This window comes from Crocodylus siamensis, chromosome 4, assembly GCF_052110815.1.
Source record: "Crocodylus siamensis isolate JL-2025a chromosome 4, ASM5211081v1, whole genome shotgun sequence".
Lineage (NCBI taxonomy): Eukaryota > Metazoa > Chordata > Crocodylia > Crocodylidae > Crocodylus > Crocodylus siamensis.
This window is the reverse complement of record NC_143398.1, coordinates 23,851,891-23,865,778: the sequence shown is the minus strand read 5'-3', so window position 1 is coordinate 23,865,778 and position 13,888 is coordinate 23,851,891. Positions and strand designations below refer to the sequence as shown.

At 45.4% G+C, this 13,888-nt stretch overlaps 1 protein-coding gene and 1 long non-coding RNA gene across 4 annotated transcripts in view; one reads left to right on the top strand and one right to left on the bottom strand.

Moving 5' to 3' along the window:
• ORC5 (origin recognition complex subunit 5) overlaps positions 1-13,888 on the top strand; it is a 217,354-nt gene that overhangs the window by 156,318 nt on the left and 47,148 nt on the right. Inside the window, exon 16 of one of the 3 annotated variants that reach the window (XM_090041981.1) lies at positions 6,919-7,246. The exons of the other annotated variants lie outside the window; for them this stretch is intronic. The gene's annotated coding sequence lies outside the window, so the exon portion shown is untranslated. Of the gene's footprint in view, positions 1-6,918; positions 7,247-13,888 lie in introns of those variants that run through there. 3 annotated transcript variants of the gene reach the window in all.
• The window catches only part of LOC149865558 (uncharacterized), a 43,807-nt gene continuing 38,893 nt past the window's right edge, over positions 8,975-13,888 (bottom strand). Inside the window, exons 2-3 of the long non-coding RNA XR_016441730.1 lie at positions 11,324-11,435; positions 8,975-9,088 (exon numbers count right to left, since the gene is read on the bottom strand). This is a non-coding gene — a long non-coding RNA (uncharacterized LOC149865558). The remainder of the gene's footprint in view (positions 9,089-11,323; positions 11,436-13,888) is intronic.

The window sequence follows — 13,888 nt, the reverse complement described above, 5'->3', positions numbered from 1 at the left end:
AACTTAAGTTCCTGGTTTAATGTTCAGCCCACCTGTAGAAATACTTCCTAGCATGCAACAATACAGCTCTTGGCCTCCCTTCCTATGTTAATGTTCTTCTCCTTTTATGGGGATTATCAGTCGTATTATTACTATTGCATCTGCATGATTGTTATTGACTAGATTCTCCCTTTGCACCTGCATTGGCAGGTGTAGGATAATTAACTTGGAAAAAAGTGTTTTCAAAGTGGGAAACTGCAAGTTCTACAGCAGAGGTCATGGGATGGTGGAGGTAATTCTGTTGCAGATGGAATTAGCTCAACCTCCAAGGGTCAGATTCTGTTTCACCAGATTTAAATGCCCAAATATGATCTTATTCCACCTTGTTTTAAGTTCTAGAATGGCCATGACTGCAAAAGCCAAGTGAGTCCTCACTGGTTTTGTGATTTATTCCTAGGGCTAAGATGATGGCACATTACAGAAATTGATAAAATAGTAGTTTCTCAGGGACCGAAGATGGTGGACTAGGATCACACTTAGGCCTCTAAGTTCCGTTAGGTACTTAGTAGGTGGAAAAGGATCTGGCCCCAAGTTTCCCAACAGCAAAATGGTGGATCATGTAGAAAGTCTTCATCCATGAGTATATCCAGTTGGGTTAGTGATGTGAATCAATTAACGAGCCTGATTAAATCCAACACTAAATTTTCTGTGTTCCAAATCATTGAATTAGTTCTGCTAGAACATTTGATGGACAGATGCTCAATAGCAGAAAAGGCCAGTGGTTTTTCACTTAACTTTCACCATAAATGGCTTCTATCCTTAATCAGCTGATCTGAATAATTTGTATTCATTACAGCTGTGTACAACTTTATAAATGGGTATTTGGTTTTATTTCTTGTTTTTGTTGTTTTGATATGTTTAATTTCTCAAAACCATTTAAAATTGGTAATGAAAGCATTTATAACTATATTTTGTGGCGTCTAGTGTCTGTATTCACAATGCAAACAGCATGAAATTGGATATGCGTTAACTTACATGGGATGATGTGTACAGAAGAAATATAACTGAATTGCATTTTGTTAAACTCTGCAGAAGTCTGTCATGTTGCTTGAAATATAATTTGACACTAAAAATATATCATCTCAATATAATTCTGGCTTAATAGCCAAACATCTTTAGGTAGCTAACATTATCCAGAGGAGATTACAGATAATTAAAGCAAAGATGAAACTGATTTAGCAATCTCTGAACACTGAAGTTCCCATACTGTTAAAAGAAAATACTGTCTTTCATCATGTATATTTTCAGAACATAATGCACCAACCACTACAACTGGATTGATCTTTTGAAGTTTATTCTGATATATTTATACATTCAATATGTGATAAGTTGTTGGTGAACAATGCACTTTCCATTATAGAACTATCTGGATGAAAGAAATGGGTTTAAGCCAAAAAAGATACAGTGAGGGTGGAGCAGATTGGAAAAAAAAAAAGGAGAAAGCATTCTTTCTTCTTAATCCTTTATGTTTGGTATTCATTTTTTGGTACAACTGATTTAAAAAAATTGGGATTATATGCACACCTGCTTTGTTTGAATAAGAACCTGGCACCTTTAGTGCACTACTAGTAATACAGTAAGGCTGTAAACAGATGTCTTATTCGATCCAAATTAAAACAGGGGTGGCACAGTCATTTACATGCGTCACCCTTCGAAGCTACATTGCTGTGTCTTCACCAGTAGATGGCTGATGAGACCACACAGCCTGACAGGCTTGTCTCTGGAACGGTACAAACAGACATGTCCCAGGAAAAAGTATTGGTACATCCAGCATGCTAAGTGGAACAGTGGATGGGTACATCTGTATAATCAAGGACAACTGTGATGTCTGTTCATAACCTATGAGGAAAAAGAAACTTTCAAGGTCCTACTATGCAGCCAGTATATTAGGATGATAAATATTCACCCACCGGCAGCTGGAAGAGAATAGTATCAGATTCTGAACAGTTAAGTTGAGAGAGATACTGTGGTCTATTCTCTGAACTTCCTCTGCTCTATCAGGCAGAGGAAATTCTCTATTCTCTGTTGAATTAATTCTTCTTCTCCCTCTGAAATCCATAAAGAGCATTAGAAGTGTCCAGCACTGTGTCATGACATGAGACCTTCTATGGAAGACAAAAACTACAATGACTTTGCCAACATATCTATTTATCTTACTTTCCACTAGTTTTTCCCACATTTCTGCTTTTCCAGTTCCTTCTCCCATTTAATATCTGTGGTATATCCCTCTTTGCTTATTGGCCAAACAAGATTTAAGCTGAGACTTGAAAAGTGTCCGGGAGGGCATTTCAAATGCAGTGTCTGTATGAGGCCCATTAAAAACTGATAAGATGCACCCATTGCCACTCTGGCAGTTTGGGGTGCTGAGACTGGGTGGGAGAAGGAGATTTGAAGTGAGAGTGGGGAAAAAGAGGTAGCAGGTGAGAAATCTGTCAGGGAATTTTTCAATTTAGACCAGTTATGATTATGATCTAGAGGTTGTTAAAGAGCTAGTGGCAGTGACCAAGCTAATGTGGTGGTGCTGCTTGGGCGGCACTACACAATCTGCACTTCAGCAAGACTTTTGGCAAGGTCCTGCATAACCTTCTCATAAACAAATTGGAGAAATGTGGGCTAGATCAAAGTACTCTAAGGTGGATAGACAAATGGCTCAATAGCCACAAACGGAGGGTAATTATAAATGGATCCATGTCAGAATGATAGGAAGTTTTGAGTGAAGTCCCACAGGGCTCTGTCCTGGGGCCAGTGCTGTTCAACATGTTAATTAATAATTTGGATGCTGGCATAGAACGCTTCTTGAGCAAGTTTGTAGACAACAAAACTGGGAAAGATTGTGAACACAGAGGATGGGAGTACAATTAAGAAAGATCTTGACACATTAGAAAGTTGTACTGGAGCTAACAGGATAATGCTCAACGCAGACAGATTCAAGGTGCTACACCTCAGAAAGAGTAATCTGAAGCACAGATATAAAATGGGTGATACCTGGCTGGGTGGTAGGACTACAAAGAAGGTTTTAAGCATCTTGGCAGATCACAGACTCAGTATGAGTCTTCAGTGTGATGCAGCTGGACAAAAGGCAAATATCATTTTAAGATTCATCAATAGAAGTATTAGATGCAGGATATAGGACGTGGTAGTGCTCCTATATTCAGCACTGCTTAGGCCTCATCTAGAATATTGTTTGCAATTTTGGGGTCCACATTTTAAAAAGGATGTGGAGAAGGTAGGGTCCAGAGGCAGGCAACAAAGATGATAAAGGGCTTGGAAAGACTTTTATGAGGAAAGTGTGAAGGAGTTAGGCATATTCAGCTTGCAGAAAAAACCCTTTAAGAGGGAACATGATAGTACTCTTCAAATACTTGAAGAGCTGTCATAAAGAAAAGAGGCATACCTTCTCTATCTTGCTACAAAGAGTAAGGTATGGACCACTGCTTTGAAGTTGCAGCAAAGTAGTTTTATGTTAGATATTAGGAAAAACTTATCTGTTAGAACAGTGAAGCAACGGAATAGACTGTCTAGCGAAGTTGTAGGCTCTCCATCATTGGAAATTATGGGCTCTTCTCCATCAGGTGTTCAAGAAGAGGTTACACAGCCACTGATGTGGGATGATCTGGGCATTGCTATGCTTATGTTCTACTTGCTTCTGTATAAGCTATGCTTATTTCCCATGCTTCTGGGCTCTGCTGGTTTTGCAGGGGCTAAGATGGAATTCCCACTTTCTAACCCCACACCCCTTCATGGTTTTTTAAGCCTTCTATAACAGGGGCTGAGGCAGGAGCCCTGTTACTAAAACAGGATCGGGTATGACTGACCCGACCATTCACCCTGCCAGGTAGAGAGAATCACACACCCAGGCAGGGCAGATACTTGGGCAAGACTTGTGTAAATCTGGCAGCAAAGCATATACCTTTTGCCTTCGGGCACTGGAGGTTGGACAAGGGGTTACCGAGACCCCAGAGAGAGAAAATGAGGAGCCTGACCTGCGATCTAGAAGGGCACAGGGACCGTGGGACTTCAGATGACACGACAGGTCAGCCACAAGGCAGGCTACTTCCCTGGGAATCACAGCTGCACCGGTGAGCGCGGGGAAGTACTGGGGCTCCAGGAAGCAGCTCTGCAGGGAGTCCAGGGAGAGAGAGAGAGCATCCCCGGGATGATGCATGGGCAGTAGGAGCTAATCTAAGCCCCTGGCCCCGTTGGGATAGCAGTGATACTGAAAGCAGTGAGACGGACTGTGAGGGAGTAGCAGGGGCCACTCCCAACACAAGGCACATGCAAGGGATGAGACACATGGAGAACACGCTGCGCTAATGAGGCAATTGATGGCAGAGACTGTGCTAATTACAAAGTATCTATGAGGTATCCAGTGCTGAGTTTCCTTATCTGCAGCTCGGGCTTCCCTCGCTAATGAAGTAATTGGTGAGACTACAGTTACTGTACCATTTTATTTTAAAAAATTAACATCATGAGCACGTAACATCTGGGTGGCATTTATCGATCCCTAGCATTGAAAGATCACTGATCTCCATTTTATTTCAATCCAAGTCATGGCAGGCAGTACAGAAGGGAGACAAAGCTAGGCTCGCCCATCCTGTTCACACCTCCCTTAGAGGCACTGAGTGTCAGCTGCGGCCAGGGTTGGAGATTTTGACTGGGATGTGCCAGTGTTTCTGGTGGGACTTAAACCTGGAGGTTCCTGACTAAGTGTTCCTGTCCCTCCCCTGAGGCTCAGACTGTTTGCTATACAGTCGGACCCCAAGTTATGCATGGGATACATTCCTGAAAAACACTGTGTAAGTTGAAACCGTGCAACTCAAGGCATTAAGTCAGTGGAAAACAGGGGTTTTCCCCTGGGGACCTGGGACCAAGATATGATAACATTATTTCATAATAAAAAGATATTTAAACACAAAATAATGGAATTAATAACCTTATTAAAACCTTAGTTTCCAGCTGTGTGCTCATACAGAGACAAAGTTTTATCCTTAATTGCCGTGCCATCGACAACTGCTCCTTTTGTATTGGTTATTTCATTGAACCAAAAATTAAGGCGTTTCTCAACCTTATCTAAATGAGGAGTTCTAATTACAATGACACTCTCAAACTCACAGGGGTTGTTGTTTTCACACAATCTCTAAGTTTTTACTCACTTTTTTTAATGGTACGCACAGTCTATTCACTTAAACTGTATTGGCGAGCAATAGATGCAGCACTATTGCCTTTTCTTTATTTGTCAAGGATTTCTGTTTTCTGGGCCAGGGTGATAGACTTACATGCTCTTTTGGGCACAACATCAAAGGCTTTCTTTGATGTCATTTTCACAAATATTCAAGGGTTAATGTAACCAAAAATGATGGACAATCTTGGAGGAGATGACAAGTGATGCTAACGCTAAGTAAGCAGACTCCGAACTAACAACTGCTCTACCGCAAACAGTGTAAATGTGAAGCAGGGTATTGTGTAAGTTGGAACATGGTCACACTATATAAGCGTGTATACGTGAATCAGCGTAACTCGAAGCTGTGTAATTGGAGGTCCAACTGTATTTGAGGTTAGGAAGGAATTCTACCCCATGGTAACATTTGTCTGAACTATGGGGAGTTTTGCCTTCCTCTGTCATCAGGGGTACGGCTCTCTTCCTGGGATCTCTTGAACATATATTAACAGTATTTGCAGCATTAGGACATTGGCCACTTTGGTCTTCCTGCTTTAGTTGTGGCAAATTAGGGTGTTATATGTTGTGTTGTGTCAGGGTTGACTGTGCAATTTTGCTAAGAGGTTAGTCAATAAATTTGTATGGGATGGTTAGATAGGGATGATCCCACCTTAGGCAGGGGGTTGGACTAGCTGACCTCTGGAGGTCCCTTTCAGCCCTACTTCTCTATGTTCTATAATTCTATCTCTACAGCCCAGTACATTAACTTCTCTCCCAGGATCCTTACTTTATTTGCACAGAATTTAATTTTTTGTTTCTTTATATTTAGTCCAGCAGCTCTGGCTCTTTTCAAAGCTATTTAAAAATCACGTTTATTTGTTGTTTTTCCCAAAGTCAAAATGTCATTTATCTAAACGTCTATATAATGAAAAATGTGTTGTATTTTCCTGTGAAATACCTCCACTACCAATCCAAATAGTCACCATGACTCCCAAGTGTGAGCGGGAGGTGGGGGATGGGATTAAATACCCAAATGTGTACTCCAAGGGCACTTGAGCACAGCAAAAACTGTGCTGATGTATCAGGTATAGAAAAATATTTGACTTCAGCCATTCCTTCGAGAATACCATCTGTTGTTAAGCAATGCAGAGTGTTCCCATTCTGCATTTTTGTTTAGTTTCTTGGTTCTATGCATAAGAGAAGGGATCCATTTTTTCTGAAATGCCCAGCAAGTTGGTTCTGCTTATTCTATGAATTTTGTGATAATGAGTCTATCCACTTTATCTTATCTTTTAGCTTTTACCAGAGGTGAGCGGCATAAATTGTGGGATAGTAAATTTGGCTCTTTGAGCTCTGTTCAGTACTTTGTTGAGAGCTTCCCTATTTTCTGGAAGGTGGCTTCAAAAACTTCCTCAGTGTTTTTCATCTCTTGGCCCTGCATCTTCTTGATAACACTAACAATTTGAACTATTTTTAACTCAGAAGGGGTACTCCCCCCCCCCCAATATTACAACATGTATGTTTTCCAGGTGGTTGTTTCCCCCATGGATTTAGTTCATAAATGTCCTTAATGGAGACAAAATCACCACTCAAACCTTGAATTTACAGTACTCCTTGCTTTCTGTTGCCTTTTTTCAGCATTAGTATCACTATTTTTGGCACCACATTTCTTGTTCACATTTATCCAGTTTAAAATTAACAAATACTCCATTTACTTTCAGGCTGATGGCCCATTCCTTTTGTTGCAACATCATCTGTTGTTCCTGTGAAAAATTCCTCTTAGCTAATGGTGTGGTTGTTCTCCAGCATGAGCATACTCTTAATAGCTGAAGACTCTAGTTAGGTGGTATAATCCAGTGCAATCTTTGCATTATTTTCAAAGTGCTGGGCATTATCTTGGCTTGTGTTGCTTGCTGTTTGTGCCACTTCATGTGCTGTTTTCTGTGATTTCCAACTCCTTGTTCCTTATTTTTGCTGCAGGTCTATGTCACTGTGGCATATTGGATTCTCTATAATGGCACTATGTCTAGCTTCCTTTAAAGCCTCAGTGACTATTGGGTAACTTCATTTGCTCAATAAATTGTAACTGCAATTGTTGGTATTCTGTAGTCTGAGTGTTTTGTCCCAGATTCCCATCATTATTTGATCTCTTACCAGGGACCGAGTCCCACCCCAACCACCAAATGCAAATATGGCTCTTCACTTTGAGATCTGTCACAAATCATTTAATGTTTTCACCTTTGTGTGTGAGTGTGCACGCTGAGTTTAAATCTATATTGCTCATATTATTTCATATTTATGTGGAGTGCAGTAGTCCTCAAATTTCTGTGTCTTCTGTCCAAGTAAATGGGAAGCTATGTAGCCTGGGTACACCCAAGGATGTGCTCTGATCCCAATCACAAGGCAGTGGTGAGAGGTGAGTGTGCTGTGGGAAGGGTCACCACCACTGACTCGTGGTTCCCTCCTACCTCTATAGAGTTTGACTCGAGACAGGCTCTTAATTATGTACAGTATTCACTAACATATAATGTACACAAATATAAAACTAGATATCATATACATATATTTACACAGATGACATTAACCAATTACCAAGGTCAAACCCTAAATAACACGGGGAGAATCACTCCCAACCACAACCCCTAGGGAAAACAATATATATCCACAGTGAACCCACAGCTTCCCTGCCCCACAGTTGGGAACCCATACTCAAAGGGTCACACAAAATATAACAGTGATTTTACCCCTACACAGGAACAGTTACCTCTTTCTTTAGTGCAGAACGATAGGCATCAAGTGGGCCCCTACCCAGTTAGGGGACCTAACATCTAAAAAAAAAACTAACAAGGTGGTTTTCAGAAATTACTCTGACCTATGATAGCACTATTTACCCATCACAAGTAAACAGTTTCAGCAGCATCACACCATACAACATCACAATACAACATTTCAATATAAGGCACAATCATAAACTATTTTAATAACATCTACGCCTTAATATAGTCCATGACCCATGGCAAAGGATAGTCCTCCTTCCAATTGGGTCCCTTTGGAGGTGCGGGGGTTTCCAGGAAGCGTCAGAGGCCCCTCCCCTTAGGGCCTTGACTGGGCAAGGGGCTGCTCACCCAGTCCTTTCTCTGGGTTTGCACACCCCCAATGTTTTTCCCCTGTGGGACTCAAGGGCCCAATGACTCATGCTCCCTCAGGTAGTGGTGGTCAAGATACAGCTTGCTGGTGTCTCCTCTGCACCACCACTGGAGCGCCCCTCCAGGCCTTCCCTGCGCCGCTGGGCTCCTCCCCACCCTGTGCCTCACTCTGGGCACTGAGGTCTCAGCTCCTCTCAGCTGCTGCGCCACCACTGCTGGCTCCCGGGTGCTGCAGCACTACCATTTCCCCGTGCCCTGGCTCACAACTGAGGGCTCTTTTAGTAAAGGCTAGGCCCGTCAGGCTCTGGCCATCTGGCCTCACACCAGGTGGCCAACTCCAGCAGCCTCCGCTGCTCCCTGGCTCCACTCCTTCATGCACTGCCGTAGCCACTTGCTGGGAGATGGGGCCTGAGCTGCCTCACTGTGGCTCCCAAGGGCCTTGCCCCATTTGCTGCCGTGCGCACTGTGTGGACTGCTGGGCCTCTGGGGTTGCAAGCTCAAGCCACCGTTCGCAGCTCCCAGAGCCCAAGCTCCATGTGCCAAAATGTGCACCGTGTTGAGCCCAGTGGTCTCGTACCCTCCCAGGGTCTTCAGGAGCTCAGGGCTGTTCCCTAATGGGGCAGCTTGTCCCCAGCATTTCTCCTTCCAATCTTCCATCTTCAGCTTCCCCGTTGCATCTCCCCTCACGCTGGGCATGCTGCTCTTTATATACTATTCAGGGCTCCGCCCCTGAAGTCTTCCAGACCTGACAGGGTTGCATTATACAATTAAGTCCATGGATCTCCTCTCCCCCTCCTCCCAGGAAAAGAGCACAGCTTCACTCCTTTGACTGACTCCTGATTGGTGGATGAGCTCCACCAATCAAAACACCAGAATCCCGAGCCTGAGACTCAACCCAAGCTCCAAAAGATACTCCTGCTACAACTATTAAAATACCAACAGCTTCAAAAATATGGGTCATGGGATGGATCTGACCCTGCAAGGGGAATTTTGTCTGGCCCATGACAGGTCTCTTAGCCCTGCCCAGCTCAGGCACAGAGGGACCCCAGCCTATGGTGCATGTGGCCAGTCCCACTGTCCCCAGGTGCACTGTGGGGCTGGGGCAGCACAGCGGCTGGACTCAGCTTCCTCACAGCCTCCACAATGGGAGCTCCTTCCAGCTGCCGCTGCCAGACCCAGCCTTGCTGCCTGGGCACCCTTGCCCATCCACCACACACCCACCATCAGGGGCACCAGATGGAGCAGGCAGATGGTGTGGAGACCAGCCTGGGACCTGTGCAACCAAGGCATGTGGGTGGGTGGATGGGATGGGGCTGCGAATGGGTGGGGGGCGGCATCCAGGAATGGGACAGACAGACAGGACTGGGGCTGGGATTGGCATTGGGATTGTGGGGCTGTGACAGTGCAGGGCCAGGGCCTAAGGGACAGCCACGATCCATTTCCCACGCATGCCTGCAACGGGGGCCAGTTCCACAAGCCGGGGTATGTGGGGAGTGGATCATAGCTCTGCCCCAGGCCCTCACTGTCATGGTCCCATGATCCTGATCCCATCCCCAGGCCCACCCACCCATCCCAGTCCTGGACCTCATTCTCTGCCTGTCCACAGCCCCATTTCATCTGCCTGGCTGCACAGCCCTGCCCACGTGGGTCCCAGTCGGTCTCCATAGAGACCCCAGGATCACTGGGTGTGACAGTTTGGGGCTGGGGCCCAGGGCACATCCGCTTCCCTCATTCCTCTGCCCATGGAACCAGCACCTGTCATAGGGACATGAGGGCAGCAGATTGTGGCTCTGCCCCAAACCCTAGCCCTGTGCTGTCACTGCCCAGTGATTCTGGCCACAGCCCCACCCACCCATCTGGGTCCTGGATGCCACCCATGGCCCCATCCCATCTGCCCAGTTGAGTGCAGGGCAGGGCCACTTAGAGAGTTTTGGTGAGCTGTTGCAAGCAGGTGGGGTGCGACAGCTCACCAAAACTCTGTAAGTGACCTTCTAGCCCAAATAATTGCCCACGTGTATTTTAAACCTTCTTCAGTTGTCCTCTGTATTTTCAAAGAATTTCATTTCAACTTCTGTATTCTTCCACTCAGGGATGTTCTTCATTTATTTTAGTCCTACTGCCAGGTATTGTTCAGGAATCAGATGTCTTACAGAGGTTTGCTTCACTTGCTGTCTGAGTTCTAATGGATCAGCATTGTATAATCTGAGCTGCTGCACAATCCAACAGCCAGTTGCAGTTGGTTCATAATATTACCACTGTTGAAGACCCAGTTCCTTGTTGCTGTAAGTTTTGGTATATCAGTCCCCACAAATTTTAAGAGAATCCTGTTTGGTGCCTTCATCTTGGAACTACACTCTAGTCACAAAAGGAGATGTGGGGTGTTGAAGTTTGCTCAGTACAGACAGAAGTGTTTGAAGAATTCACTGAGCTAAAGTCTAACGTGTTTATTCTTGATGTATATATCTCAGATTTTCAGAGGCTCATACCTGGGTCAAATTTGGACAGAGTTTCCCATGGGAAACTTTGCTTATTCCTAATAGCAAAGTAGAGCCCATACCACAATTAAAACCCTGCTTCAGAGCATGGAAACACTAGAATTTCTCAGTTAAATAAATAGACAAAAGATTTTTTAGACATGAGGGGAAAAAAAACCCAAACCTCACTTTTTCTCAGAATCACCTGAAACACTTTTACTGAAACTTTCAAAAATATTCAACCTTAGGCTGAATTTTTCATTTAATGAAAAATGGAAGTCAAAACAGTTAAAGTTGGGCAAGTACATAAACAACTGAAAATAGAGGTTTTATGCTGGATATTATCGGGCAATCTTATTTAAAGTTACATCCGCCTATCCTTTTTGTAACACTGAGTACCTATAATGTATAGGAGATTAATGCTTGATACTTAAGTAAATCCTTATAATTTTCTTTTATTCCATTCATTTAAAACAACTATTCCCTGTACATTTTAGCACTCTTACCTGCATTTAATTTTTCCCCTGTGTAAGATTGGGCCAAATCATCCATTTTCATTTCTGTGGAATCTCTCATTTGAAGATAAAATGCCAAAGCTGATTTTCATTTTCTGTTACGCTACAATAGAGAGGGAGTGAAAGCAAATATGTAATAAGTAAATAATTACGCAATCGAAATGATAATGGTCTCTCTAATTACTGTTTTTGCAAGGTGCTTTTAGAACCTGTACAATGAAAGGCCTTATATACTAATTCAGGAGGCTGCTTAAGGTTACAACTAACTATACAAGCACAAGCTTTCCCTGTGTGGCAAAACTTCATGACTCTTTAGCGGTGAAAGCCTTCATTGCTATATTCATAGCTGCAACCTGATTAGAAAATACTAGAGAAAACTGCACTTTTGGTTGGTTCTTTCCATCTCAGTTCCCTTATCCAAAAGAGAGAGGGCAAAGACAATAAGAAAGCTTTGTGAGACCCTTAACATCAAATGATGGCACAGACCACTGGTTATGTAAGATAAGTAATTCACTGTTTTGCATAAAGACATTATTGAAACCAGTCCGTAGTAGGCTTAGGTGCTTTTACTGTCTTTACCAACTCTGAGGGGAAAAATCTGAATTACAGCGTAGTAGAAAACAGGGCTGTGTGAAACAGCACCGTTCTGCTTTGACTTCCATTTTGACATTTTGATGGAACAGGGTTTCATTTCAAATTTTGTTTAGTTTCAACAGCACTTTTCCCTTTCATTTTGTCAAAACTCTTTTGATGTTTGATGCTATTTCGACATTTCGCCCACCCAGCGCCGGGAAGGTTGGTGCTTCTGCTGGCCCCAGCCAGCAGCACCAGTCTCCTGTCTTCCGGCAAGCAGATCAGGGGCCTACACCCCCAGGTGGAGTCAGGCACAGCCCTCCCGGGGGTGCGGGCAAGCCCCCAGTGTGCCTGTGGGATGACAGAAAGCTGGTGCAGCTGGTTGGGGCCAGTGGCAGGACCGATCTGCCTGGCACAGGCTGCTGGTAGCACCAGCCTCCTGTGATCCAGCAGGCAGATTGGGGCCCCCCACACCACTGGGAGGAGTCAGCAGAGCCCCGCAGCCCTCCCAGGAGTGCAGGGGGCCCTGATCGGCCTGCACAGCCCGCACCCAGTGCTGGGAAGATTGGTGCTGCCGCTAGCCCCAGCCAGTAGCACCAGCCTCTTGTCATCAGGCAGGCAGATCAGGGCCCACCCGCACCCCTGGGAGGGCTGCAGGGGCTGTGCCAGACTGCTCCTGGGGGTGTGGGCCCCCGATCCCCATCCCAGATCACAGGAGGCTAGTGCTGCCACCTGGGGCCAGTAGCAGGTGAGCCCAGGGCAAATCAGCTTATGCAGGGACCTCTACGGGGCTGGCATGGGGCCCGGGGCATATCAACTCATGTCGGGACCTGTGATCGGGGCGAAGGTGGGTTCCCACACGAGCCAATATGACCGGGCCCCATACAGAAGCCAGTCTGAGGAGGGTGTGGGGTCTGGCACAAATCAGCTTGTGTGTTGACCCACCTCCACCCCATTATCAGCGGCAGCACCAGTCTTCTCGGTGCTAGATGCAGGTCCCACCTGGCAACAGCAGTCTCCTGTCATCCAGCAGGCAGGTTCGGAGCCTGTACCCCCAGGAGGAGTCTGCCACAGCCCCGCAGCCCTTCTGGGGTGGAGGCGGGCCCCCGATCTGCCTGCCATATGACAGGAGGCTGCTGATGCTGGCTGGGACCACACTGAAGCCAAGTAAGCCTGGCTTCGAAACATTTCAAAACTTTTAAAATGTTTTGAGTGCCCTTGTTTCATTTTGAAGCTGTTTTGAAGTCTTTTGTTTCTTTTAAATTTCACTGTTTCGAGCTCGAAACTCATCAATACAACTTCGAAACAAAACACTGCACAAAATTTCACACAGCCCTACTAGATAAGCCCTCTCATCCTGCCCTTAGAACCTCCTTCTTTGGAGCTGGAAATCAGTCAGAGCAAGAAGAAACAATGCCACTTACTTTTCCTGTTCCACTTCTAGTGAGATGGCACTACTGTGCTTTTCCATTAAGTAGGGCATAAGTTCTCAGCAGAGGGGATCTTAGGACCTGGGTTTGTGAAACAAAGACTGCGGAGCTGGTGTCATCGGGAAGGCTTTGGCTTCCATGACCACAGCCCGCTCTTTGGCGAGAGAGGCAGCGAGCTGCTGGGAAGAGATGGCCTCCACCTCTCCCCCCTGGGGAGGAGGCTCTTTTCAGCCAGGCTGGCTGACCTGCTCCAGCAGGCTTTAAAGTAAGCCTGCTGGGGGATGGGGGGACTACTGCCACTGCTGGCCCACTGAGCAACCCTTGCAAAGCCAGCAGACCAAGGCACTTAAGGGAGCCCACCCCTGTCCCAGCCCTGGCACAATCTGTGGGCAAGGCAAGAGCCCCCATGGGGACACTTGCCTGCCTGTATACTAATGCCAGGAGCCTGCGCAACAAGCAGGAGGAGCTCATCCTCCTGCTCAGTGCAAAGAACTATGACGTCATTGGGATAACGGAGACCTGGTGGGACTCCACCCATGACTGGACCACGAGT